At 39.0% G+C, this 26,686-nt stretch overlaps 1 long non-coding RNA gene across 1 annotated transcript; it reads right to left on the bottom strand.

Annotated features, from left to right (window-relative positions):
• Positions 1-17,797: 17,797 nt before the first annotated feature.
• On the bottom strand, positions 17,798-24,640 carry LOC133519551 (uncharacterized). The gene is made up of 3 exons (XR_009799638.1): positions 24,161-24,640; positions 23,400-23,562; positions 17,798-20,570 (listed from the first exon to the last, which is right to left on the bottom strand). It is a non-coding gene; the product is annotated as an uncharacterized LOC133519551 (long non-coding RNA).
• Positions 24,641-26,686: the final 2,046 nt, after the last annotated feature.

Consider the following 26,686-nt stretch of genomic DNA (forward strand, 5'->3'; position numbering starts at 1 on the left):
GTCTGAATTGGGGGCAAGTTTAAATAAATTAGTAATACAAAAAATTTAAATTTGCAATAGTTATTTGTACAATAAGAGAGCAAAGTTTGATATTGCTTCGAGTGCTTGTTTTGAGTCCCGTGCAAGCGAAAGATTCTATAATATAATCTAATTTAGAATATTGAGCGTAGTAAGGGACTCAAAAGCGCACGAGATGTAAATAACTTTGATCTCGTGTAGTACACAAAAATTTTCACGTCAGTCAGCCATCAAAAAATACTACCTGAAAAAATGTAATCCGGACGGATCATTATTTAACTCATGTTTTCTGAAGGTATTCTAACAATTAACTTTAATTACCACAATAAAACAAAACGAAAGAAATTTCAATAAAATAATACGAAAATAATGAATTAACGAACATCAATTGACAGTACAATTGACAACTTTATTTGTAAAAAAAAAAACTTTGTAAGATACGGTCCGAATTGCGGATACTACTATTTGTCAACTATAGTAGAGATCGTTAATAGTACATTACGATACAAGTGCGAAAAATAGGAAATTCAAAACGAGTGGCGATAAATTAAAACACGACCGAAGGGAGTGTTTTAAATCGACACGAGTTGCGAATTACCTATTCGCACATGTATCGTACAACGTTTTACATTACATATGGTCCTTTAAATGCTCGACACAGTAACGTAAATATGCTTATTTTTGCACTAGTGCTATAAAGTAGCACCATATGTACTGTAAAAGTAGTTAAGTAGGATTATTTACTGCATAACAATTGCGTAAATTTGTATAAGTTCATTGTTTTGATTGTATAATAAAATACGTAAAATATGGCGTTTTTATTAATTTTTTTTTTTTTTTTATTTAAATACACAATAAGAAATACACAGAATAATTCCTTTTACATATTTAAAACTTAAATATATATTATAAATTTTAAACTTTTATTTCTTTAATTAGTTATTATATATACGAATGGAGACTCGTAGGGTGTTTTGGAACGATGCGGTCTGACTTATTTTGGGGGTCTATTATAAACCGTCGTAAAAGAAGTGTTTAAAAGTAAAATGCCAATAAAGCTGAAAAGGAAAGTTATGAACACATGTATAATTCCATGTTTAATATATGTAAGTCAAACGTGGAAATTCACCAAAAAAATCCAGAATCTAATAACTACATGTCAAAGAGGTATGGAACGTAGCATGTTAAACTTGAAAAAAAATCAAAAGATACGACACACAAGGATAAGAACAGCGATTAAAACTATATACCTAGATGCTCTCAACCAAGCTCAAAAGTTGAAATGGCGATGGGCCGGACATGTGGCACTACTAAAGACCGCAGATGGACTAAAATCGTCACATTATGGAAAGGCCTTAAGGCAAGCGACGCAGTGGAAGACCACACTCACGCTGGGACGAGGACATCATAAAAATAGCTGGACCAAACTGGCATCAGACCGATCAAAATGGCAAATTTGGAAGAGGCCTTCACCTGAGAGGGGTTCCTGTTACATATCTACAAATTATTTAGGAAATAACTAACAATTCCAAAACTAGTATGTAAGCAAAAAAAACAAAAAATGATTTACTAACCATCATAAAATAAGAAACAAATAATTGTACTAATTTAGCGGGAAATAAAAGGCTTTATATTTTATTTTATTATTTATATTATAAACCGTCAATATACCGTTGAATTACGTATGCACTTTTTTTGTCTCTTTCTTTTTGCTAATGACGTGAAAGGGACAAAGACAATAGAATCCGAATATTTCGAACTTGTATTAGGCAATCTTGAAATGACATTCGAATCTAAAGGTCACTTGAATGTTATTTTGTCTCACTAAGTGAGCAAAATGCGATTTTGCTCACTTTTTTTTAAGCAGCAAATTACCCTTGTTCGAGCTGCTGACGTGAAAACTTTAGTGTATTACATATGAAATGAAAGAGCTCATTGTGAAAAAAAAATTTTTTTTATAATTTTGGAATATACAGTTTAGTATTAGAAGTTATTCAAGAAAATAGGCATAAAAATTACCATTAACCCCCCCCCCCCCCCCTACCGTTACTTTGATATTAATTCTCGAGTAATTGTGGAGAATTCTAATGCCCTAATTTACAAAGCTATCGAACGATATTTTTCCTTCAAATGTGCGACAGGTAAATGGACAAATAATAGTACATTAACCAAGTGCAGTCGTGTTTGGCGCCATAAAACTTTGAAGACGAGCATTTATAAAATGGTTGAGAAAGAACAGGTATGGGGATGATTTGTCGATAAAAATCATCGTACTATCCGTGGTTAACGGCTCCACTATACCTGTACAAACATATTGTATAAATATCACAAGTAAAAATATAAAAATAAAGAGTGCTTAACCAAATCACACTGCCTACATTGGAAAGCCAAAAGCTTCATAAGATTAACTTTGAGTGGTACACACAGCCCGGGACTGTTTAAGCGACAGGGGCAACTCGTTCCACAACTAGTGCGCACCGTGAATGAATTTGCACACGTTCGCGGCTTATTTGAAGGAAGAGCAAGAGTGAGATTCGCACTTGAACGTAAGCGGTGATCACTTCCTTCAGTCAGTTAGTTAAACCCATCAAAAACATAAATGTGAAATGACAGCCAAAAGCGAAAGCCAAGTTCAACATTAAAGGCCTCCCCACGATTTCCATAGATTTTTGACAAGTTTTGAGTCGTATCACCTACATTTGCACTACAGCTAGAAAAATTATAAGACAAACGGCTATCGGTTATGCCCTGGGGAGCTACTGCAAATTTCGCAAATTGCGGATGTCTTTCTGTTTTACTCCAATGAAGGCGTAATTAGAGTGACAGAGAAAGATGCCCGCAATTTGCGAACTTCGATTTTCGCGGTTATAGCCCGGATGCCCGCCCCTTTAAGTCAAATCTCATATTCTCAGCTATATTCTAGAAAAAGGGGCAAACTATGATGGCACCATCTATGCAAACCTTTGACAGTTGCCAACCCCATTGTGTCGCTTCTTCCAACTTCCAACTCGGGTAAATCCATTCGACCCTCTCAGCAAATACCTATTATCTACCCTATTATTTACCTTTGTTAATACCAAAATCGCATAGCTGACAGATAGATTTACCAGAGTTTGAAGTTAAGCGACTCAATTGTTACTGGAAGAAGTGGAAGACCTGATATGTACTCACAGTAGGGTTCAAAAGTGCATGGACATGTTATGAATGACATCATTCATAAATTGTAAAAATTTGAACCTGATGATACGTGTAAGCAATTATAATTAAATTGTAATGTTTAGATAGTTACATATGCTTTTTATGTGTGTACCTAAATATTTAAAGTTTTAGATAGTTTAGTATTTTTTCCCTGATATTTTACACTGTAGCTATAATATGGTGTTAAATTAATTTGTAGGTACGATTTCCGCTTAATTGTAAAACATGATGCTGTGTTGTTTTAGATCTCGTGCTATTTTTAAGCAGACTTCAATTTCATAGAAGGAGGAGGTTCTGTATCCCTGATTCATAATTAAATTCCATCAAATCTACCACTGTGTTGCCAGTAAAATGAAACGTTCCATAAATAGTAAATATATTATTGGCGAACGAATGCACGTAAGTAAATAATTTAATACTAATTTGAAATACAATATTTAAATACTTAGTTTAAATAATCAGACTTATGAAAAAAGTATTAATTAGCGTTAATTAATACTGAATTAAGACTATTTTGAGGTAGAAATGTTCGTTATGAAATGGTGATACTTCAGGTGTAAACAACATTTGGTATTCCGTTTTAATACAAAAACATTATCGTCTTAAGATGTGTGTATTATTAGTATTATTACTATACCTCAAAACGTAAATTCGAAAACGACAACTACAGGATAGTGTAATACGCCCTTATGGTACCATGATAGATTTATGGCGGCCATGACACTCACTTGTCAATTGGCAAGTCAAGTTGTCACTTCATTCGGCATCTGACGTCTGTTACTCATAGTATTTTTCAAACAGAAAGGGTAATCAGAAAAGAACAGACGTCATCTCAATACAATTTAGCGAGATTTGGCATTTTAAGATTATAAATTGTAGGAAATGACACCTCTCACCGTACCCAGCATGTTTTAAAAATACCCTAGTCCCCAACTGAGCAAGGCTTGTACTATATACATTATAATAGGGTTGTTCCAAATTTTTTGAAACGCTTGTATTACGTTCTATATTAACTAAAAGTTGCCCTAAAATTCAACTCTTATACTAAAAACGGCTTTAAATATGTTAAATTAACCAAATATATTTTGACAGATGCTTTGGCGCCCAAAACGCTCTTTGAAAATTGTGTGACGTCACAGTTTACGATTTGACACATAACTACATACACACGTAGAAGATACGAACTGTCAACTGACATTTGTCATTTGTTGTTTATCGCCTAACTATCAACAGTGTCAATCCGAGAGTTGTGACGTCATCAGAATCTTCAATGACGTTTCGAGTTTGGTCACATGACGTGTGCCAAAAGATATTTTAAATTCAATACATATTTGCAAAAATATGGTCATTACAGGTCCCCTAAAAGTAGTTTAACATGTTCTTATAATCCAAAAGAATTTATTGGGATACAATTCTGCCCTAAGATTTGTAGATGGAAACAACCCTATTGCTTAAAGACGATACATTTGAATGTAATTTTGTACGTATAGTGAATAAATATTTACTTACACATAACAAACATCTAAAAGTCGAAGTATAGGCGACACATTAAACAAAAACCCTTCACTTATGGATTTGGCAGCGTTCAATTAAAGGTATAGAAAATGGAGTGACCGAAACCGGTAAAACGTCCCACTTTGTCGCTTGCCATAAGGTCGACATTTGCTTGTATCTTTATACGAATAACCTGTCAAGGCGTCCTTATGGCAAGCGACAAAGTGGGACGTTTTGCCGGTTTCGATTAAATATTTTGACTTAATTTCTGTATTCCATACAAATACAGTTTTATTATGTTCGTCACCTTCAGTAAGATAATATTTTTTTTTTTATTCCAAAAAGGTTGGTGATATCTGGTCCGTCATACTGACGTTGACAGATGTCATTGTGACAGTGACATTCCTTAGTAGATTTGATGGAATTTAATTATGAATTAGTGATTTTTTTATGTGCGTTCACCGATTACTCACACACCCGTAGTCCGATTAGAGTACCTAATTCTTTTTTGTTTGAAAGGAGTCACATGCAAGGTGGTTCCATTTTACTTTGGTCCCGATCTGATGATGGAATCCATGAGGAATTAAGGGAACTCCTCAATTTTTAACGGCACATGTATGGTATGGTGATTTAGGTGTTTTCGAGCATTTTCTCTCGAAAATCACCAATTTGTAAGAGTGGACCTGATGAGTGATGATGATGATTGTTTTCATGATAATGATTTTTTAAATATATCTACATTACTCCAGCACCGGTGGTAAAAGTAACTCTTTTTCTGTTTGTAAGAAGTTACCTCCAAGTTGTTTCCGTAATATTTTTAGCTCTGATGGAAACCATGAGAAATTGAGGAAACTCCTCAATTTTTAAAGGCACGTGTATGGTGATTTCAGTGTTTTCTAAAGTACTTCAAGCATTTCCTCCCAAAAACCACCCATTTGTGCAACTGTAGCCTAAGCCTAACCACGAGTTTGACCTTACATATTCGCTAACGTCTTCGTAAACAAAGAGACTGAGAGGTGAGGGGTAGTTGTGAGAGATGAAGGTAGAGGGTAGTGTTTTGGGGGTCTGAGATTCGGGGTTGAGGGGTTGGGGTTTGACGAGTCAGGGTTTGCGAGGTTAGGGGGTTGAAGAGGCGGTGAGTTGATCGGTAGGGGACTGAGGGGTTGGGAGTTGATGGATCGGGGGTTAGGTTAGGAATAACTAGAAATGTTTGTTTGTTTGTTTGTTTGTTTCTTTGTTTTTGTTATAACAAGTAATATAATGTGTCTTGTTTGTGTTTACGAATAAAAATTATTTTGTTCTAAATGGAAAATAAAAAAATATAAATATCCTTTAAGCAGTTTTCGAAATATTAGTAAAGTTTTTTTTTACTTTATTAAGTACACTTAACCGATATCGTACAATATCATGGGAAACATGTATGCACATTATGGCTTAATGAAAACTTTTTACAATAAAAGAAAACCGACTTCAAATAGGATATAATCAAATATTCCGTACTTACCGCCACCGACCGACACCACTTCTAATCAAACATATCAGTTGGTATATTGCATGTTGTATATTATTTGCAGTTGGTTGCATTAGGATGCAAGATAATATTTTATTTTATCCTTTTTGAAGTCGGTTTTCTTGTTTTGTAAAAAGTTTTCATTAAGCCATAATGTGCATGCATGTTTCCCACAGCGTTTCCCATGATAGGTATTGTACGATATCCGTTTAGTGTACCTAATAAAGTAAAAAAAAAAAACTTAACACACACATTTTACCACTTTGGAAGTGTCTCTCGCGCAAACTGTTCAGTTTAGAAAAAAATGATATTAGAAACCTCAATATCATTTTTGAAGACCTATCCATAAATACCCCACACGTATGGGTTCGATGAAAAAAAAAATTGAGTTTCAGTTCTAAATATGGGGAACCCCCAAAAAAAATTTATTTTTTATTTTTGTGTGAAAATCTTAATGCGGTTCATCTAACCCAGATGGCGAGAGAGTAGAAGCATGGGCAGATGCAAACGGGCTGCTACTCCTCCACAACCCTAAATTACCTTCCTCCTTCAACAGCGGGCGTTGGAAGCGTGGCTACAATCCCGATTTAATATTTATTAGCGAAGGAATAAGTCCTCAGTGTGTCAAAACAGTCTGCAAACCGATACCGAGAACGCAACATAGACCTCTGATGTGCCGGATTCAAGCTATCGTGCAACCCGTCAAAGTCCCTTTCCGTCGTCGCTTTAATTTCCAAAAAGCTGACTGGAGCGAATTTTCGGATCAAATAGATAAAAACCTGGACGGACTGCTACCAAGGGCATCGGAATACGACAAATTTATAAAAACTATTCGAACCGTGTCGTGTCAATGTATACCAAGGGGATGCCGTACACACCATATTCCGGGACTTAATTCTACCTCTGCAAATCTTCTGAAGGCCTACGAAGCACTATACTGCGATGATCCTTTCTCTGAAGAGACTATCTCGACTGGTGAAGATCTGATGCGTGAAATATCGGCTAGCAGAAGGGAAAAATGGTGCGAAGCTGTGAGCAACACCGATATGACCCATAACAGCAAGAAAGCGTGGTCAAACTTGCGCAAACTAACTGGTGAACCACCTCCACCAACAAACCCAGGCCAAGTTTCGGCTAACCAGGTAGCTACACAACTTCTGCTTAACGGTAAACCCACTGGCCGCCTGCCCAAACCGACACCAGTACCTGTTAACCAACAGACCTGCACTAATCTCATCAAGCCCTTTACCCACCACGAACTTGAGACTGCCATAAAATCACTTAAAAATGGTAAAGCTGCCGGCATCGACGACCTGACCGTCGAGCAGATCAAACACCTTGGGCCGAAAGCCAGGAACTGGCTCCTGGAATTATATAACAGCTGTCTTTCGTCACTCAAAATACCAAAAGCATGGCGTAAGTCGAAAGTGATCGCACTTCTCAAGCCAGGAAAGGACCCCTTGGATGCGAAAAGTTACCGTCCCATATCTTTGTTGTGCCACACCTATAAGCTGCTAGAGCGATTACTTCTAAACCGCCTCGTCCCGATTATCGAACCGCAGCTAATCCCAGAACAGGCGGGATTTCGCCCGGGAAAGTCATGCACGAGTCAAACACTAAAGCTAGCACAACACATAGAGGATGGGTTCGAGCATGGCTTGGTTACGGGAGTGGTCTTCGTGGATCTAACAGCCGCATACGACACTGTAAACATGCAACGGCTGCTCCTGAAGGTTAATGGTATGACGGGAGATGCTGGATCTACGAACGTTCTTCGCGAACTGCTCCACAACCGCCGATTTCAAGTCTACCTGCAGTCTGAAAAAAGCCGCTGGCGCTCGCAAAAAAATGGTCTCCCGCAGGGTAGCGTGCTTGCCCCGATGCTGTTTAACATATACACCAATGATCAGCCAGTCCTGCCCAAAACCCAGCGGTTCGCATACGCAGATGATCTAGCGCTAGCGGCCCAAAGTGATAGCTTTGAGGGAACAGAAAAATCACTCTCTGCGGCCTTAAAGGGTCTAACTAGGTACTATGAGATGAACTGTCTAAAAGCAAACCCCCTAAAAACTCAGTCGTGCGTGTTCCACCTACGAAACCGGGAAGCAAATAGGCAGCTCAATGTTGCCTGGAATGGAGTCGCTATTGAGCACTGCCCCTGCCCAAGGTACCTTGGAATAACCTTAGACAGAACGCTGTCCTTTAAGAGCCACTGTTTAAATACACGTCTGAAGGTTAGTTCGCGAAACTGTCTGCTGCGGAAACTCACTTCAACGCACTGGGGCGCTACTGCACACACCCTCCGCACTACTGGTCTGGCACTTTGCTATTCAGCTGGCGAATACGCGTGCCCGGTGTGGCACCGGTCTACCCACGCAGCACAAGTTACCTCGGCACTAAACGACACCTGCCGCATAATCACCGGATGTCTTAAACCAACGCCGCTTAATAAGCTATACCCCCTGGCAGGAATTGCACCCCCGGAAACCCGCAGAGAAGTGGCGTGTAGTGTTGAAAAATTGAAGCAGGAACAAGACCCAAGGCACCCTCTCCACGGTCACAAGCTACCACCATCTCGCCTAAAGAGCCGTAGGAGCTTTATGCGGTGTACTGCAGCTATCCAGATCCCGCCGTCCCAGAACCGTCTTGCCCAATGGGAGAGTACCCGCGCCCCTCCTGACGACTACGTCCGCCCCGCTGAAACGCTTCCGGCTGGGCATAAGCAGCCGTGGCCGACCTGGAAAGCCTTAAACAGATTGCGTTCCCAGGTCGGTCGCAGCAAGGAGAACATGCTGAAGTGGGGCGCCCTAGGCGGCTCAGACACCCAATGCCCATGTGGGACGACTCTCCAAACAATGAAACACATGCTGTCCTGCCCAGCGTGCCCGCATGCCTGCTCTGAGCAGGACCTCCGTGATGCGACGGACAGGGCGATAAATGTCGCTACCTTTTGGTCCCGCACAGTTTGAAAGTCCGAAACCATCGACACGAGAAGAAGAAGAATGCGGTTCACAAAATACATCTAATTACCAAGTTTCAACAGTATACTTTTTATAGTTTCGGAAGAAAGTCGCTGTGACACGGACGGACAGACAGACAGACATGACGAATCCATAAGGGTTCCGTTTTTTGCTTATTTTATGTCTTTCCCATCGCGGGATAATAGGGATCCAGACAATTGGGAGGCGTGCGTGGAGCTGAAGCCAACACGTAGAGTCCCTTTTGACACTTATGAAATGTAAGGGTTACACCGAGCGGGTGTTGCCCTTGCCCATGTCATCTTAAAATGCACGCAGAGGCAACACCAGCCAGGGTGTAAGGACTATTGAGAGTTCATGAGATCTAAAATGAGCTAGACTAATCGGCTAAATTCTGGGCTATGGGATATCCCATTCCCATTTTATATATGTGACAGTCAGACAGAAAAGGATTAAATATAAATGGGACATTTCTCAGTAATCTCCGCTTTGCTGATGACATAATACTATTTTCTGAAACAGCATCGCAATTACAAAGAATGATTAATGACCTTAATGAGGCAAGCAGTAAGATCGGCTTAGAATTAAATATTAGCAAGACCAAAGTACTAACGAACCACCATAAAATACCAATAAGTGTTAACAACAACACACTAGAATACGTTCAAAGCTATGTTTACTTAGGCCAACAGGTGTCATTCTCTGCGACAAGAATCGAAGAGGAGGTCAAAAGAAGGGTTAACATAACATGGAATAAATTTTGGAGCAATAAAGAAACCCTAAAATCAAAGCTCCCTATGAAGCTCAAGAAAAAAGTTATCGATTCTTGTTTACTACCTTGTCTGACGTACGGCTGCCAAAGGTGGATCTATAATAAAAAAATTAAAAATAAAATACAAGTAAGTCAGAGAGCAATGGAACGGAGTGTACTAAATATAAGATTAAAACACAGAAAAAGAAACACTGAAATAAGAAAAACCACTAAAATAATAGATGCTTTGGAACACTCTCAAAAACTAAAATGGAAATGGGCCGGTCATATAGCACGCATGGACAAAGAAAAATGGACAAAGCGAATAACTACTTGGCAAGGACCAGCAAATAAAAAGAAAAGAGGTAAACCGAGGGAAAAATGGATCGACGATATTATAAGAAAAGCCGGCAAAGACTGGATCACACAAGCACAGGATAGACAGGCGTGGAGCAAAATGGAGGAGGCCTTTACCCGTTGAGGGGTCCATATTGAAAAAAAAAAAAAAACAGTAAATAATTTTAATAATTCAATTTAGTAATTTCGAATTTTTGATCATATCTGCTTCGACATAATTATTATAGTGATAGAAAAAAAAAAATTTATATAATACATATATGTAGTTAATGAAACTTGATTTCTGCATGGAACTGATTTTTTTTTAATTAATTAATCATAATTAGACTATATTTTATTTAAATAATCAATGTTGAAATCTTAATAATTAATGCATGTTGAATATGTACTTAGATTAGTTATTCATTATGGAAATAAAAGGCTTATTATTATTATTATTATTTGTATCTCCGTTACAAACTCTCGGGTTTTTAAGCCCGGTCATTTATAAGGCGTGCGTGGGGATATAGATCCAACACGTAGAGGCCGTTTGGAGAGCTTTGATGTCATGTAGAACGCCTGCTGGAACCCATTCATGTGTACATAAATAGATACCCATAAACCGGTTTCACCAGGCATTGGAGGCTATTGCAGAAAAATAGAAAGAGTCCTGGTCTATGGTTTGAATTTGGGTGGAAAATAAGACTGGGCTATTGCTCAGAGTTCCGGACACCTGCCATAACATTGTGATATACAGTGTTATCAAGGCAGGCGGTGACTCGCCACTCGCTAGATGGGCACCTGATGCGCCATCGTAAAGACGGCCAGGCGCAACACCGGCGTGAGCGGCAGTTACTCGCGGCGTTATGCCCTTTAACACTTCCACCCCTGGAGCGTATAGCTCTAACGTCTCCCCTCTGGACGGCCAATTAAGGCAAGCCAGAGCAGAGAGTCCTACGGGTCCCCTTGGGGTTCCACTCCGACCGACGAAGACACGCCGGAGACGGAGACCCTGACCGACTCTCTGGAGCACTCGGGTCCGTGGGGTCGTTACTCCCCAACAGCTCGCCACAAGCTGCCCTGCGGGCTTATTATTATTATTATTATTTGTATGTCTCTTACAAATTCTCGGGACCATGGGGTCCCGGGCATTTTGAAGGCGTGCGTGGGGCCGAAGCCAACACGTAGAGGTCCCTTGTAATAAGACAATTTACTCTAAAAGTAATGTGACACCAACCGACGATTATCCCTGTTCACACTATAGCAGTGCACCCAAGGACAAGCCCCGGTTAGTGTAGGACTATTGTAAGAAAAAGGTACAAAAAGAAACCGGGCTATTGGGTTGAGTTGCTAGTGGACTGGTAACCGAGACTATGGAGGTGACTATGGCACCTGCCCTGATCATATGTTAAAAAACACGAAAAAATGGACAGGTGGTGACTCGCCAACTCACAATATGGGTCCCCGAAAACGGCCGCTCGCACAGAGCGACAAGGGGACAACATTGCGTGAGCGGCTCAGGGTGTGGAGAGGTGTGCGCCGCTTTCTACCCAGTGGCTGTCAGCAGCCACTGTGCCAACTCGCGTCTTATGCATATTTCACTTCCACCCTGCGAGCATATAGCTCTGACACCCCACTCTGGACGGCCGGTAAAGGCAAGCCAGAGGTGAGAGTCCTGCGGCCCCTGCTCAGTATTCACTCCAGCCGGCCAATCAAGGCAAGCCGGAGAGAGAGGCCTGTCCGACTCTCGGGGGTATGGGACCCAAGGGACGTCACTTCCCATTCAGCTCGCCACAAGCTGCCCTGGGGGCTTATTATTATTATTATTATATGTGACAGTCCATATCAAAAGGGACCTTAAGGCGGTCGGCGCTTACGCCATTATTAGCGGCGCGCCAATACTAATGCAGAGGGCCTACCGCGAACCACGTTCGACGTGTTTCCTCTTTGTCGCTCTCGTAAATTCGTACGTAAGTGTGACAGGGAGGCAACACGTCGAACGTGGTTCGCGGTAGGCCCTCAGTACTATGCAGCAACGCGACGTAAGCGCCGACCGCGTTAAGGTGCCTTTTGATGTGGACCGTCACATATTTGAACAATTTTGATTTTGGGTGACAGCGTGACACCCACAATCTCCGCACCGGGTGCCACTCATGCTAGCTACGCCACTGGGTTCGACTGTGTGTTTTTATGTACCTACAGAAAATTATTATATTCATTGCCGCCGTGTAAGGCAATCCAACGTACGTACGTACTCGAACATTAAGTATATATATCACTACCAGGGATGTACATGTAAATACAAAATACAAGATACTAGATAGTCAAGTATCTAAGATATCAGATATGGAAGGTGGAGGTAAAGAATGGAATCTCCATGTATCAAAAAGTGTCATAAAAAAACCTTAAATAGGTGGCGCTACAATACCTAGAATACTTGAAAAAAAAAAAACAAATTATAGACAGCGCGCTTCACTGCGTCAATAACGCCTAGGTTCTTAGCTACTCTGGAGAGATTTGGAACAATTATTTATAGCTGACAGCTGGACACTTTTGCAACAGCTCTATATTCTGTTTTTTTATTCCGTAGACTAAAATGACATTTCATGTGGTACTGACTTTCATGTCATGTCTTACATATGAAACGTCATTTTAGTCTACGGAATAAAAAAACAGACCTTACCATAAGAGATTTCCCTCCTTTTAATTCCACACTCCATATACAAGACATTGACGTATTAAAAGAAGAGGACGCCCAATGGCCAATGCCAAAGAAATGTGTCAAAATATATAGAGCTGTTTGACATTATGCAATGCGCTCTGGTAGATGCTAATAACGCTTCTTTATAATTTTAGTCAAGAAAAGTATTTCATACAAAAGTAAACTTAATGAAATACAGTTTTCAAACGGACATTTTAAAACATTGAATACTTTATGGTTAAATGACGTTTTCGTAAGTTGATATATCATTGTATAAACGTCAAAATGAATAGCGAGTGAATGGGAATCGGGTTGTATGGAGCCGCCGCTACTGCAAAATACATATGTCTAAGTTATGATGACTGGATATATTTTCATGTTTCTAAATTAACTTCGGTGCTTTTAGTGTCCTTGTTGCTACCGAACTTTTATTAAGTACTGAGTTATTACATGGTCTTTTTAAATACCTGTTATTTAAAATTTCTTCATATTATTAAACGGCAAAATAACATGCTCAAAGATCTTTTGAAGGGCCGGCAGCCGCAGGTGTTCAGAAAAACCATAAAACATCAAAGTGTTTGCCAAAACACGGTGTCTTTATTTTGTTTACTTTAGGAGTTCCTTTGGCCACCTTCGGGCTCCACCATCAGACCAGCTTCATAGCACCATAATATTGCACAGTCACCAAGTGCACCAGATACTACCAAATACCAGGCCAAATCGAACGTCGGGAAGTGGTAGTAAATCGACTCGCAAGATTGACCTAACGACAACTTCAAACTTCATTCTAATTCTAAATAACATGTTATTCCACTAAAACCTTATTTAGAATAACTCCATTCATGGAATATTCCGTTCCGTCTTTTATTCTTCATTTAAAATAAAAATTGCATGATTTATTCCAGTTCATGTAATTTTAAAATAATAAGGAATGGATTTATTCTTATTCCATTGTGTTGGAATAAGAATAAAATTTCTGTTTTTATTCTTATTCGAATTGATTTTTGCCCAACACTGCTCGCAACATGGTTTTTGCATCCGACTTAATGATTAAAGCTCGCCGTGACTTGAGGGACGATTGCCAAGAATTATGGGTTTCTTCTGGACGCCATGTTGGAAAACACTATGGAATCATATAACCAATTATACCTCATAAACCGTGGTTCTTCCGTTTTCATTCTGCTAGTAAATAGGCTACGTCTACACTCTGCCGTCTCCGATTGGGTCACGTCTGCACTCCTGTATTCCTCGCAAAAATTAGCTCTTTATGCGAGTGCTGTTTTGACGAAGGAACTTCGGATCACAATTTCTTTTTTTGCAACAGACTTAACCGCTCGTTATACGATGTATTACCGAATAATATCCAGCGGCCTATCAATTTTCAAACGCTTCTAGTTCTCATGGATCCTCCCATCACTGGAATTCTTCTTAAACAAGGTGAGGGGGTGAGTAAGGTTGCCAGAGCTTAACGAAGGAAGCATACGGGCCGCCTGATGGTAAGCAGTCTCTGTAGCCTATGTACGCCTGCAACTCCAGAGGAGTTACATGCGCGTTGCCAACCCTAACAACCCTCCCTCCCCTCTTTGAGCTCTGGCATGGCAACCTTACTCACCGGCAGGAACACAACACTATGAGTAGAGTCTAGTGTTATTTGGCTGCGGTTTTCTGTAAGGTGGAGGTACTTCCCCAGTTGGGCTCTGCTCTAGATCTGGAATGACATCCACTGTGCTGTGCCTTACCACACTAAGCGAGATGATATTCACAATACCCATACCTCTCTTGTGGATGTAGTTTAAGGACGTACCCGGGTCCATTGTCTTTTTGATCTACATTTATTTTTGGAGCTTTCTTTTTTCGCAGTGTAATGTAAACGTACAGTTAGTAACAGGTTAGACATCGACTTTATTACAACAATTCTGTGATTGTTGTTATGTTTTTTACGTGAATGAATGTTTTCAATACATTAGATGCTATTATAGAATTGTTATGGTTTATTCCCCTTCGCATGTTAATGTCTTTAAAAAGTTTCAGTTGTTTTGCAAATAGTAAATACATCTTCAGACGCATAAAAAAGCCCACCCATGTACAACAACAAAAAAACGTGTTAGCAACGCGTATGTGACACCCTGGTGTTTCAGGACCTCATTGGCTACGGTGAACGCTTGCCACCAGGTGAGCCGTATGCCTGTTTGCCACCAACATGGTATTAAAAAAAAAACTAATGTAGACTCCATAGATTTTTGTTCCGTGACAACCGTTAATTTGTATCAACAAAATGAATTATTAAATTTTTATTTCTGTTAAATTATCAATAGAACTCACTGAAAGAAATATATGCCATCCTTTTTTAGGGTTCCGTACCCAAAGGGTCAAACGGGACCCTATTACTGAGACTCCGCTGTCCGTCCGTCCGTCTGTCACCAGGCTGTATCTCATGAACCGTGATAGTTAGCGAGCTGAAATTCTACAGATTAAGTATGTATTTCTGTTGCCGCTATAACAACAAATATTAAAAACAGAATAAAATAAATATTTATTTCCAATCTCGAGGTTCTCATCCAATCACCGAAGTTAAGCAACGTCGGGCGTGGTCAGTACTTGGATGGGTGACCGTGTTTATAGATAATGGTACGGAACCCTTCCTGTGCGAGTCCGACTCGCACGTGGCCAGTTTTTTCTTGTTGTTTTGCTAATAAACGCATTTTTAGGGTTCCGTAGTCAACTGGGAACCCTTATAGTTTCGCCATGTCCGTCTGTCTGTCTGTCTGTCCGAGGCTTTGCTCCATGGTCGTTAGTGCTAGAAAGCTGAAATTCGGCATTGATATATAAATTAATAAAGCCTACAAAGTAGTACAATAAAATCTAAAAATTTAATTTTTTTGAGGGTACCTCCCCTACACGTAAAGTGGGGGGTGATTTTTTTTTTCTGCTTCAACCCTACAGTGTGGGGTATCGTTGGAAAGGGCTTTCAAAACTAATAGGGGTCTTCAACAAACATTTTTTGATAAAGTGAATATATTCGGAGATAATCGCTCCGAAACAAAAAAAAAAAAGGGTCCCCCCACCCCCTAACTTTTGAACCATAGGTCCAAAAAATATGAAAAAAATCGTGGAAGTAGAGCTTAAGAAAGACTTTAAATGAAAACTATAGCGGATATGATAAGTTTAGCTGTTTTTGAGTTATCGCAAAAAGTTTCCCCTTCATAGTAAAAAGACTTTAATTAGGTACTGATTATGCAAATTTGCCTATTTGTTTAACTCGCGTTTCATCCCTTGGTTAACAATTTACTATACTTTAAGCTCCAGTTTAGCTTATTGTGACGGAAGAGTAACTACGGAACCCTACACTGAGCATGGCCCGACATGCTCTTGGCCGGTTTTTTTTACAGAACATTTCGTCATGTTTGACAGTTGTCGTGTCGACCGCCGAAATGAGACTGGGAGCAAAACTCGTGCTCGAGCCGTTCGAGCATTACTTTTGTGGGGCCATTTTTTTCGGCTGATAGTGAATCCAGTTAATTATACTTACATCAATGATACAATTTAAGATACCTACCTCTGGAAATGGTATTTGAAATACTAGATAGGTATCTTCTAAATACTTTTTAAGATAAAATACTTTTTGAAACAAAACTCCGTTTTAAACCGACACGTCACGCTTTACGCAGTCTATTATGGGTTAAAGCGGAGCAATGGCGTCCTACGTTGCGCTAGCCTAATCAGCACTGTCGCTGTCGCCACTGTCCATTCGTTACACATGCCCTAGCCACCGCAAGCGTTTTTGTTTGAGTAGCGTGGTCTCAGATCATAAGCGCGGTGATATTAGGAAGTTGAGCTATCTCCAGTACACTTTCGTTGGTACCCAGTAACCCTGTCTTTCCACGTTATGTTTATGTTTAGTATACCATACGTACCTACTCACTACGTACCTAGGCAGCGCACGTGGCAGGTGTAAATTCCGTCTTTGTTCCTGGGGGCCTACCGCGAAAATCGAAATTCGCGAAATGCGGGGATCTTTCTCTTTTTATATAGCGTACGACGTCCAGTTTTCAGCCCCCTACAAGAGTATGCTCAAGACACAAGTTTGGTAGACAGTCATTTTAGTCTTTTTCGTAAAGTGTTTGTTATTCCATACTCTTGCACATGGCTACGTCCAAGAGTATGGAAAGAGCAAGGGCTCTTCGACAGGCTTCTTATGATGATTTGATGAAGTATTCAGTATTCACCGCCATTATGGACAAAATTCAGCTGCGACCCAGTTACACTTGAGGGCCTACCGTGCGGGCGCTAGGGCGCGTTCGTGTTGCCTCCCTGTCACACTTAAGAAAGAACTAATAAGTGCGACAGAGTGGCAACACGTCGAACGTGGTTCGCGGTAGGCTCTCTGGTATACTAATAGGTCTTTTTTACCTTTTATTTTACATACGGTTTTTACGTAGTAGTCCCCTATTACGGTAGGTACGTGGAAGGTACCCTAAAAAGGGCAGCCAAATTAAGCCTACCAAAAATAAACGAAGTATTAACACGTTGGCTGCCCACCATACTTCACCGAAAGTGTTCCTCCCGTGCCCCATACAATTTTCGTGTTCCCAGCATCGGACTATTACTGAGGTTAATAAAGATGTAAGTAACAAGCTTTCGATTCCACCGGTGATGGTCATAGCGACACAGCCAGAGAGCTGGCCAGAGAAGATTACGTGATCCCACCGGTGATGTTTATGGCAGCCAACGTGTTAAAGATTAGCCTTCCTGGCTTTGCAGTGGTAATCTACATTAGGCTATATTGGTGGGCATATAAGTGAAACATCGACAAAGGTACAACGCCTTGTAATATATTTATAATAAATATGAAATACATAGTTATTAAGTAAATTTTATGTAATGACACATACATTAATACAAATTTATAATAAAATCATTTCTCATTGGTTCTTCATTTTCTACATAATTAGGCGTAGGCCGCTGTCTTTTTAATTCCATTGTATGAAATCCAAAATCAACAATAATCTTTTCATCACACTTGCTCGAAAAAGATCTTATTTCATGCAGGTGTGCTGAAGGACAAAGGCCTACTTTGTTGCCGCGGGATTTATGGATTGTGAAAAAAAAGCTATAACTCCCTAGGGAGTTATAGCTTTTTTCTTTAATTATGTCACTTATTCATACAAACCAAGTAGCCTAAATGAGTTTTACTTTTAAAATACTGACGTTTATAATTTAATTTAATTTGATTATTTTAACATCCGATAAAAATATTTTTACTTAATTTTCAATCGTGGCTGAATGCCGAATAGGTCTGTGCCTTCGATGCCTCACCTTCCAAGAAATCGGACGAATGTATGATATGTCACCGTATTTAAGAATTATTTCGCTTAAAATTTTGTTTTTTTTTCTTCGCAAGTGTGATGAAAAACATTGTGTGTAACTCCGGGGGTAAGAATATTGCAAACTCGAAACATACAAAAGACAGCGAACTACGCCTAATTATGTAGAAAAGGAGGTAAATTGTTTTTTTTTGTCACTGCACCGACCTTGACCCATTTCAGATTTGCCCTATGGTAGACTGGTAAGATGCCCGTAATTTGACTGTATTTAAAATAAATTATTTCACACCATGCATGAAATAAAGCACCAGATAATTATTATAAAAACATAGGTAGCTTTCCGGTGCAGACAGACAGACGGACATGGCGATACTATAAGGGTTCCTAGTTGACTACGGAACCCTAAAAAGGTACAGATTGTAAAGTAAAATTTTATTTTTAAAAATCAGATAAAATTACATAAATTTTGTGGGTCACACTAGGCTAAGCCTGTCCCGTGACTCCACGTTTGCGTATTCTGTTAGAAGCGACTTTCACATATATTTCACCTAATGGACAACTTTACAGTAATACATTTAACACAAACTTAACATTAAGTACAATTAATTAACAAATTCGCTTATAAATGTGAAAATAAGATGTCAGACTTTCGTAGGTTCAAAATTAATTAGAGGTATAAATTTCTTATTGACAGAGTAAGAATGATTATGTTGCAAGTATCTCATACCTAGGTTAAAAGCACAAAAAATATGTTTTTAAGTATTTTTTTTTTCAGTTTTAAAGTTTGAGTAAATTAGTAACTCAAAAATTGGCAATTTTTGGACATGATTATTTTAATTTTTTCTGAGACGTTTTTGCTATTTTTTTTACCAAAATAAGAATGTAACTTAATGACTTATATGTTCTAGAAACCTATAAAGCACTAAAAGTGTGTTTAAATGTTGATCTCTTTCTTAAATTTATTTTAAAATGTTGCATTTTTAGAAAATGATTATTTCTGGAGATGTTGATTAATATTTTTAGGCATCTCTTTTATTTGCCGGTGTAAAGTCGAACAGCGTAAAACCAGAATTATTAATCTTGGAATAATAATCATTCTAGGCCAAATCGAAAATCATACAATTTCCTTCCTACAAAAATCGCATTTGGCAGTTGACATAGAATAGAGTACGAGCTCCAAACGTCCTGCAGTGCCGTTCTATCAACTATTATTGGGCTCAAATCAAAAGTGTATTAAAAGAGAAGAATGAAACAGCCAAAAAACATTAACAATTCCAGCAGGTGACGGGGTGATGCAGGCAAATATGAAAAACGGGTCCGTAAAAAGCTGCCACTGAATGCGCTAGGAACAAGCTGCCTATCACTCCTACAGAACAAATAAAAAAAAGTGACAATTATCTAAATTAAAAGTCGCTTTTTATTGTAGTTATTCTAAAAAACTTAATTTGTTCTCAACTGCATCAGTTTTTTTTCATTTGAAGTTTACAGTTTTTTTTCGGTACACTCCTTATACGAGTATATCGTAATGTACTAATTTTGATCTACGATTATATTATGACTTATTCCAATTCCATTTGAGAACTATTGACATGCACAAAAGGTTTACATTTGCTCCATGGGAAGCTGTTGGAGGAAAGAAAATTATGAAACTCATGAACTTTCCTTTTTCATATTTTACTGACAGGTTTTAAAAATGTAGTGCAATTTCCTTTACCAACGTATTTTCACGAAAACGTACGAACGTGTCATGCTTTTTCGGTCATTCAGTACAATAAGTATTGAGGTTGACTGAAGTAGCATGACGAATAGCAACGTTTCCGAGAAAATACGAAAAATAAATAAACAAGTATTAAAGGGATATTCTTACACAAATTGAATAATTCCCACATAGAAAACTTCCATGACTCAGCTACAAATATCTGTACTCATCACTAAAATAAATTCCGTTACCGCGAGATTCGAACCCAGGATCATCGGCTTCATAAGCAGGATCACTACCTACTAGGCCAGAGTGGTCGTCAAAATGGTAAAGGATTATGCACTACACCTGTAATCTACCCCGTGAACTTGAGGAATACCTCGGGCAACAAGATTAGTATTATATCTATCATTTTTTAGCGACGTCATGCACGCCTTTATAACTATTCGCATCTTCCCCTGCAACTGGCGAGAGACACGAAGACGTCAGACGCCCGAGGCGCGCGTCGCGCGTCCGGCGCCGGCGACCCAGCAGACTCATTCTGGCTGCCTGTATCAGCTCCTGAAATTTGAGATTTATTTTCATTAGAAACGTTGTTTAAAGTGATTTTATCTGTGCAACATGAACTTTAATTTACTTTCATAACTATACATTACAATTGACTAATATGTGTCACTATAGGTGAGCGTCAGGATGGCGGGTTGAGCTATGAAATCTTGTCATTGTACCTACCGCACTAAAATATGCAGTTATATTGCACATTCAGTGTACCTCTGTAAACCTTTAATAGAATAAATAAATATTATAGGGACATTCTTACACAAATTGACTAAGTCCCACGGTAAGCCAAGCAGGCTTGTGTTATGGGTACTCAGACAACGAAATCAGTACATCTATTCCTAAAACGACCTAGGCTTAAAAAAGGGTACGAAACCCCATACAATGGATTTCGGATATAATATAACGACGATGAAGGGACCACCGAAATTTCGTCGTTATAATCGTAAGTAGTAATAGCCAAAGGTAAAGAGATACAAACAATATATATATATATATATATATATATTTATATTTATATTTTCGTTCATGTCGTCACAGATATGGGTGAATATGGTATCGATGCATTCAGTGTAATGCCCTGAACACATTGACATATATCTAAGGACGGGCCTTAATGGTAAGAATGGGGTCAGTAAAGCGGTGTCACGCACACGAATTCGAGCCCATCGTACAGTCTACCGCCAGAACGCCAATTGTTGATGAGTTCGCATCACATGCGCGATTGGTCGCGACTAGTTGCGTTAGACTGCAGGATTGGCTCGTGAGTGACACCACTAAACTAGCACCATTCTTAGTGCCCGTAAGGCCCGTCCTTAGATATATGTCAATGCCTGAACACAAATATACGAGATGACAAGCGCGAAGTGGTGGGGCTAGTTGCTGTGACGTCATAAAGTCGGCAGTACAAACTTTTATTTTATTTTCCTTTAAGCATACCATGTGAGGTACCAAATAACAGGGCTTTGTGATTAGATAACAAATATATAACATACTGTAACTTTTTCAATACTTGCTCTAACAAATTAGTTGAAAACTTTCAACAATTTTGGCCATTTGGCGTAGACATTAGCTGAGCCACTTTCCCTTTCAATTAGTTTGTAAGCATTATTGTGTACTTTTATTATGTACCTATGTTTAAACTTTTTGAATAAACGTCTTTATTATTTTTATTATTAGGGTGCCTTTCGACGAGAGATGTGCTATGCTATGTTTTCAATCATACATTTGAAACGTAGCTGCAGCTGGAGCTGCGTTTCAAATGTATGATAACATAGCATAGCAAGTATGGCACATCTCTGGTCGAAAGGCACCCTTAATCTCTTTATTTATTTTGGGTCTTAGGTTAGACATTTTATAATATGATTATACATAAAAGTAAAATACAAAAAACCATACAAAAAGAATACAAAAATACATATAAACACATTATAAAAAACTTAACCTAGGGTGCCGCCAGTAGCGGGGCAGGGCCCAAGCTGCCGGTGGTCATGGCCGCAGAGAGAGGAACCGCCGGACTATCCGCGCCGTGTCCAAGATCATCGCCTTCTGCATCTGACCCTTGATACAACCACCTAGCGAGAGTCTCTCAAGGTGTTGATCGAGACTCTTTGCTATGCGACTGTTAATATCCTCTTTATAATGATAAAAAATAATTAACCAGATTTATCAAAAAATATTAATATTAAACTGCAACACAAAAAACCCGACTGTTCACATATATTTTTGAAAGAACATTTTACTAGGTAACTTTCATTTGGTACCCATATTGCTATGGTAAGACCCCCCCCCCCCCCCGTTTTTTCATTAGCGGGCGCCATTTTGAAAATGTATATAGCCTGTCACTAAGAAAATTCTGACGAATTCAACCAGAACTCATATATCAAAAACCGTCCAGCCGTTTGAGCTGTAGGGCGTGCCAAATAAATAAACATAATTATAGACATACCCGCGCTCGAAAGACGTTACCCTCTTTCTGATGCAGTCGGGTAAAAATACTATTTTGTTACTGAAAACATATTTTTACCCGACTGTGTCAGGAGGAGGGTAATGTTTTACGAGCGTGGGTATGTATATAATAACCCCTACCACTTTCGCCGCTGTCATCTCATATATTTGTGTTCAGGGAATTACACTGAATGTATCAATACCATATTCACTCATATCCGAGACAACATGAGTGAAAATCGATTTCCAGAAGACTTTTTGTTTGCTGGCAGGCGTCCATAGGCTATGGTGACTGCTTACCATCAGGTGGGCCGTATGCTTGTTTGCCACCGATGTGGTATATAAAAAAAACCTGCATTTGTTTTGAGTCTATATCTCATTTCACGGAGAGGTACACAGGTTTCTATAAAATGTACACTGAAGTACAAAGAAGGTTTAACATGTTTATTTAATATTTTATTGAAATTGCTGACATCCACCTGCCATTTGACACTCACCAGTGTTGACCTCAGCATTGTTTTTTAAGATTAGAATTTTTCGAACCTACAAATTATTTTTATTGAGGTAATCTAAAAAACCTCAAACTGAGGAAATCTGAAAAAGGCGGACTATAATTATTTAAATTAATTAAGGTACATGTGTGGAAGACTGCCTGTCAGGTAACAATGTTGTTACATGACCATTGTAAATTTATCATATCATGCATTATAATTAGAGAATATATATTTTCTGAAAGTGTTATGTTTCTTTGTATTAAGGGGATCCACCAACATATGCATCCTTTTGTAGTTTTGCTCTTAAGATTGAGTTTTTGATGGTGTATGACCCATTGACCAATGACCCAGTCCCTGTTTTTCAGATAAACAGCTGTCTTAATGGACTCACCCTAATATATTTTGCAGAAACCTGCACCTTGTAGCATACACCTTGCTTTCTCAGCCAATCTCCATATAACCAAGATATTCTATTGAACAAATGGCCCATGTCACTGCTGGATTCAATCTGTGCTCTTCATAATCTACATACTGCTGTATTTCCCTCATGTAGTCTGCAAAAAAATTAAGTGAGTGTGGGGTAAAACCAAAGCCTGCTAACTTTGACAGCAACAAGTCATTATCAACCAGATCTAGTGTCTTTAAAGTCAAAGTAACCATTATCAGTTTGACTCCTGCTACCCACTATACATATTATCTGCACTACGTGACTAAGAAGATTGCTGGCCGAACTTCTTGTCGTTCGAAAGTCGAAACCCTCTGCCTTATCTCCTGATCCACCTATCAGTACTGGTTATCACTCAAGTAATTTTATAAATTTCTAGGAATACTTTTAGCTTGAAACAGAGGTGCAATAGCGGCTCCGCCAGCACAATTCTACAGTCCTTAAATACGCACGAGGGAATACCATCCGGACCAGAAGATTTTTTTGGCTTGAAGTTGTTGAAGGGCTCGTCGCACGTCTTGTATATCTAGCCTGTCATAACCTGAACCCCTACAGCGCTCTTCTCGGTGCCCGCTGCGACTATTGCGGGCTGCGGCGCTTACCTCCAACTTTCCACACCTTCACACTGTATACAGAGTGAAAAAACCTAGCAAATTCACTACTTGTTTACCGGACAAAGGTTCCATTAAATAATATTTTTTCCGTACCTCTACTGTTTCTTTTAGAGTTCATATAGTTCCAAAACGATTTAGGTTCTCTTGCCATATGATTTCATGCATACATTACAAGTATTAGAGCTCTTGAAAACCATACATTAAAAATAAAAAGATGATAACAAAGCGTAATGTAAACCAACACGTGTCAACACTGTCAATATCATTGAAAGATGTCACTAGAAAAAACCGATTATTTTTAAACTGTCAAGAGCTCATGTCAGAACGTCCCTACTAATTTTGACAGCTGTCTTAAAAAAAAAAATGTCTCTGGTTTTTGGCTTCCAATTATTGGGATGTACATTATTGGGTCGAGCATTCTCGACCCGTACCAATAATGCGCAGCCCGATAATTGAAAGCCAAGGGACTCAGATTAGTGGACGCGAATTATAGGGTCGTACATTATTGCCCTGTGAAAAGAGTGGCTTCGTATTATCGCCCCGGACCGAACTTGCACAGCCCGAGAATGCTCAACCCAGGAATGTACAGCCCAATAATTGGCGTCCATGATGGACGCCAATTATTGGGCTGTACATTCCTGGGTTGTGCATTATTTGGCTGTGCATTAGTGGCTCCCCAACTCTATAAGATTAAACGTCACATCAAATTGACAACTACAGAGTTGCCAGTAATGTCAGTGCTTTGAATAGAAATCCCTTTATTTTTTTTTATTTTTTTTTTATGGTAGAGGAGGCAAACGGGCAGACGGATCACCTGATGATAAGCGATTACCGCCGCCCATGGACACCTGCAACACCAGAGGGGTATTGTATGTATGAAAATTGTCCATCAAAAAACATTAAATAGTAGTGATGATATGCTCTTTGATTAAATAGGCAGCGCCACAATACACCGAAATAAAATGTCATAGACCTAGTATTTATATAGATGTGCTATACTCGTGCGCCCGTGAGGGACAGAACATACGCAATGCGACAAAATTAAAAACACATTTTTTTTTTACTGATACGTTGTGGGTTTTTACCGCAAGAAATTAAAAAAAATATATATATTAAAGTAAATTAAAAAAATAATAATAATAGTATTTTTTTATTTTTTTTTATTAAATTTTTTTTTTAGTGTCCAATTTATAGTCTGGCAAACACAACTTGTCAGTCAGTAAAAACCAGGAAGATTATACTCATCCCTTTATTTTGGATGCTTGTACTAGCTAGCGTAAGGCCTAGGACGTTTTCGCCTGCCGCCCGCGGCCTGAGGGCCTACCGCGAACGACGTTCGACGTGTTGCCTCTCTGTTGCACTTGTAAATTCATGCGTAAGTGTGATAGGGAGGCAACACATCGAACGTGGTTTCGCGGAAGGCCCTCTGTATGGTGTGTTCGTAATGTTCGGGAGCGGTCGTTTTCGCCCGCCGTGTACCCGCCGCGTAGAAAACAATCGCGAGACGCCGCGGGCGACGGGTGAAAACGACCTAGGCCTAAGACAAATACATTTCATGATTCTGTCTGTTTGAAATGAGTCAGTCCTGAGCCAGTCTAAACACCTTAAGATATATTTCTGCAGTCAGTGCAGTTCTTTCAATTCTTAAAATAACTACGTTTATTTAGTGGTCTTTGCAAGATTCCACTGCCCAATGTTTACTAATTTGTGCCTTCCAGGGCCGGATTTAGGGAAAGGCAACTGGGGCTATAGCCCCGGGGCCTCCACAATAGACTTCGGAAAATTTACCATTTTATTTGGAAAATAATTTGGGGCCAGGGGACCTCCACTTCTTTATTGCCCGAGGCCTCCAGACCTCTAAATCCAGCATTGGTGCCTTCCCAGTATTATAAAAGTATTCAAAGCGCACAAATATTTATTAAACCACGACATACCTATACGTTTTTTATTTCTTCAAAAATAAAACCACCGTAACCAGTCTTGTAAATGACATGTAATTTAAATACTGTAAACAAGAGATCTGACATAATTCCTTTACATTGCAACATACAACGTCTAAGATCGAAAACAAATCAGTATAAAAACACGTACATCAGTAGTTATTTCTATCTATGACATTACTTTTAAATTATTAATTCATAGATGTTAAATTAACACGATAGGGTGCTTTTAATACTGATAAATTTACAGTTAAAGAAATGTCCATTGATTATAGTTCCAAACATGTTTGCGTATGCTCGAGGTAGACCTATTAAAAACTAACAGAATATGAAAATATAATATAAGAAGAATAGATTGCAAAAATAGACTAGTCAATGGTTATAATACGATCGAAATATATCTATAAAATAATGTACAACTCGCAAAGGAACAATATTAGCACTATTTACCATAATCACTGCCTAGGGCACAAAAAGTTGTCTAAATTAATAAAATTAGGAATACTCTCTCTCTAAGATATGACTAAGACTAAATACAAAAAGTAGCACGTCAAAAAATATTTTTACAGAGATTAAAACGAAATAAATGCGAATGACATAGGAATAAAATACAGGGATCTGTGATTAAATCTACAATAAAAGCAATAACGTGGCAATAACGTGGCAACACTGCCTCAAT

Source organism: Cydia pomonella, chromosome 7 (assembly GCF_033807575.1).
Source record: "Cydia pomonella isolate Wapato2018A chromosome 7, ilCydPomo1, whole genome shotgun sequence".
NCBI lineage: Eukaryota > Metazoa > Arthropoda > Insecta > Lepidoptera > Tortricidae > Cydia > Cydia pomonella.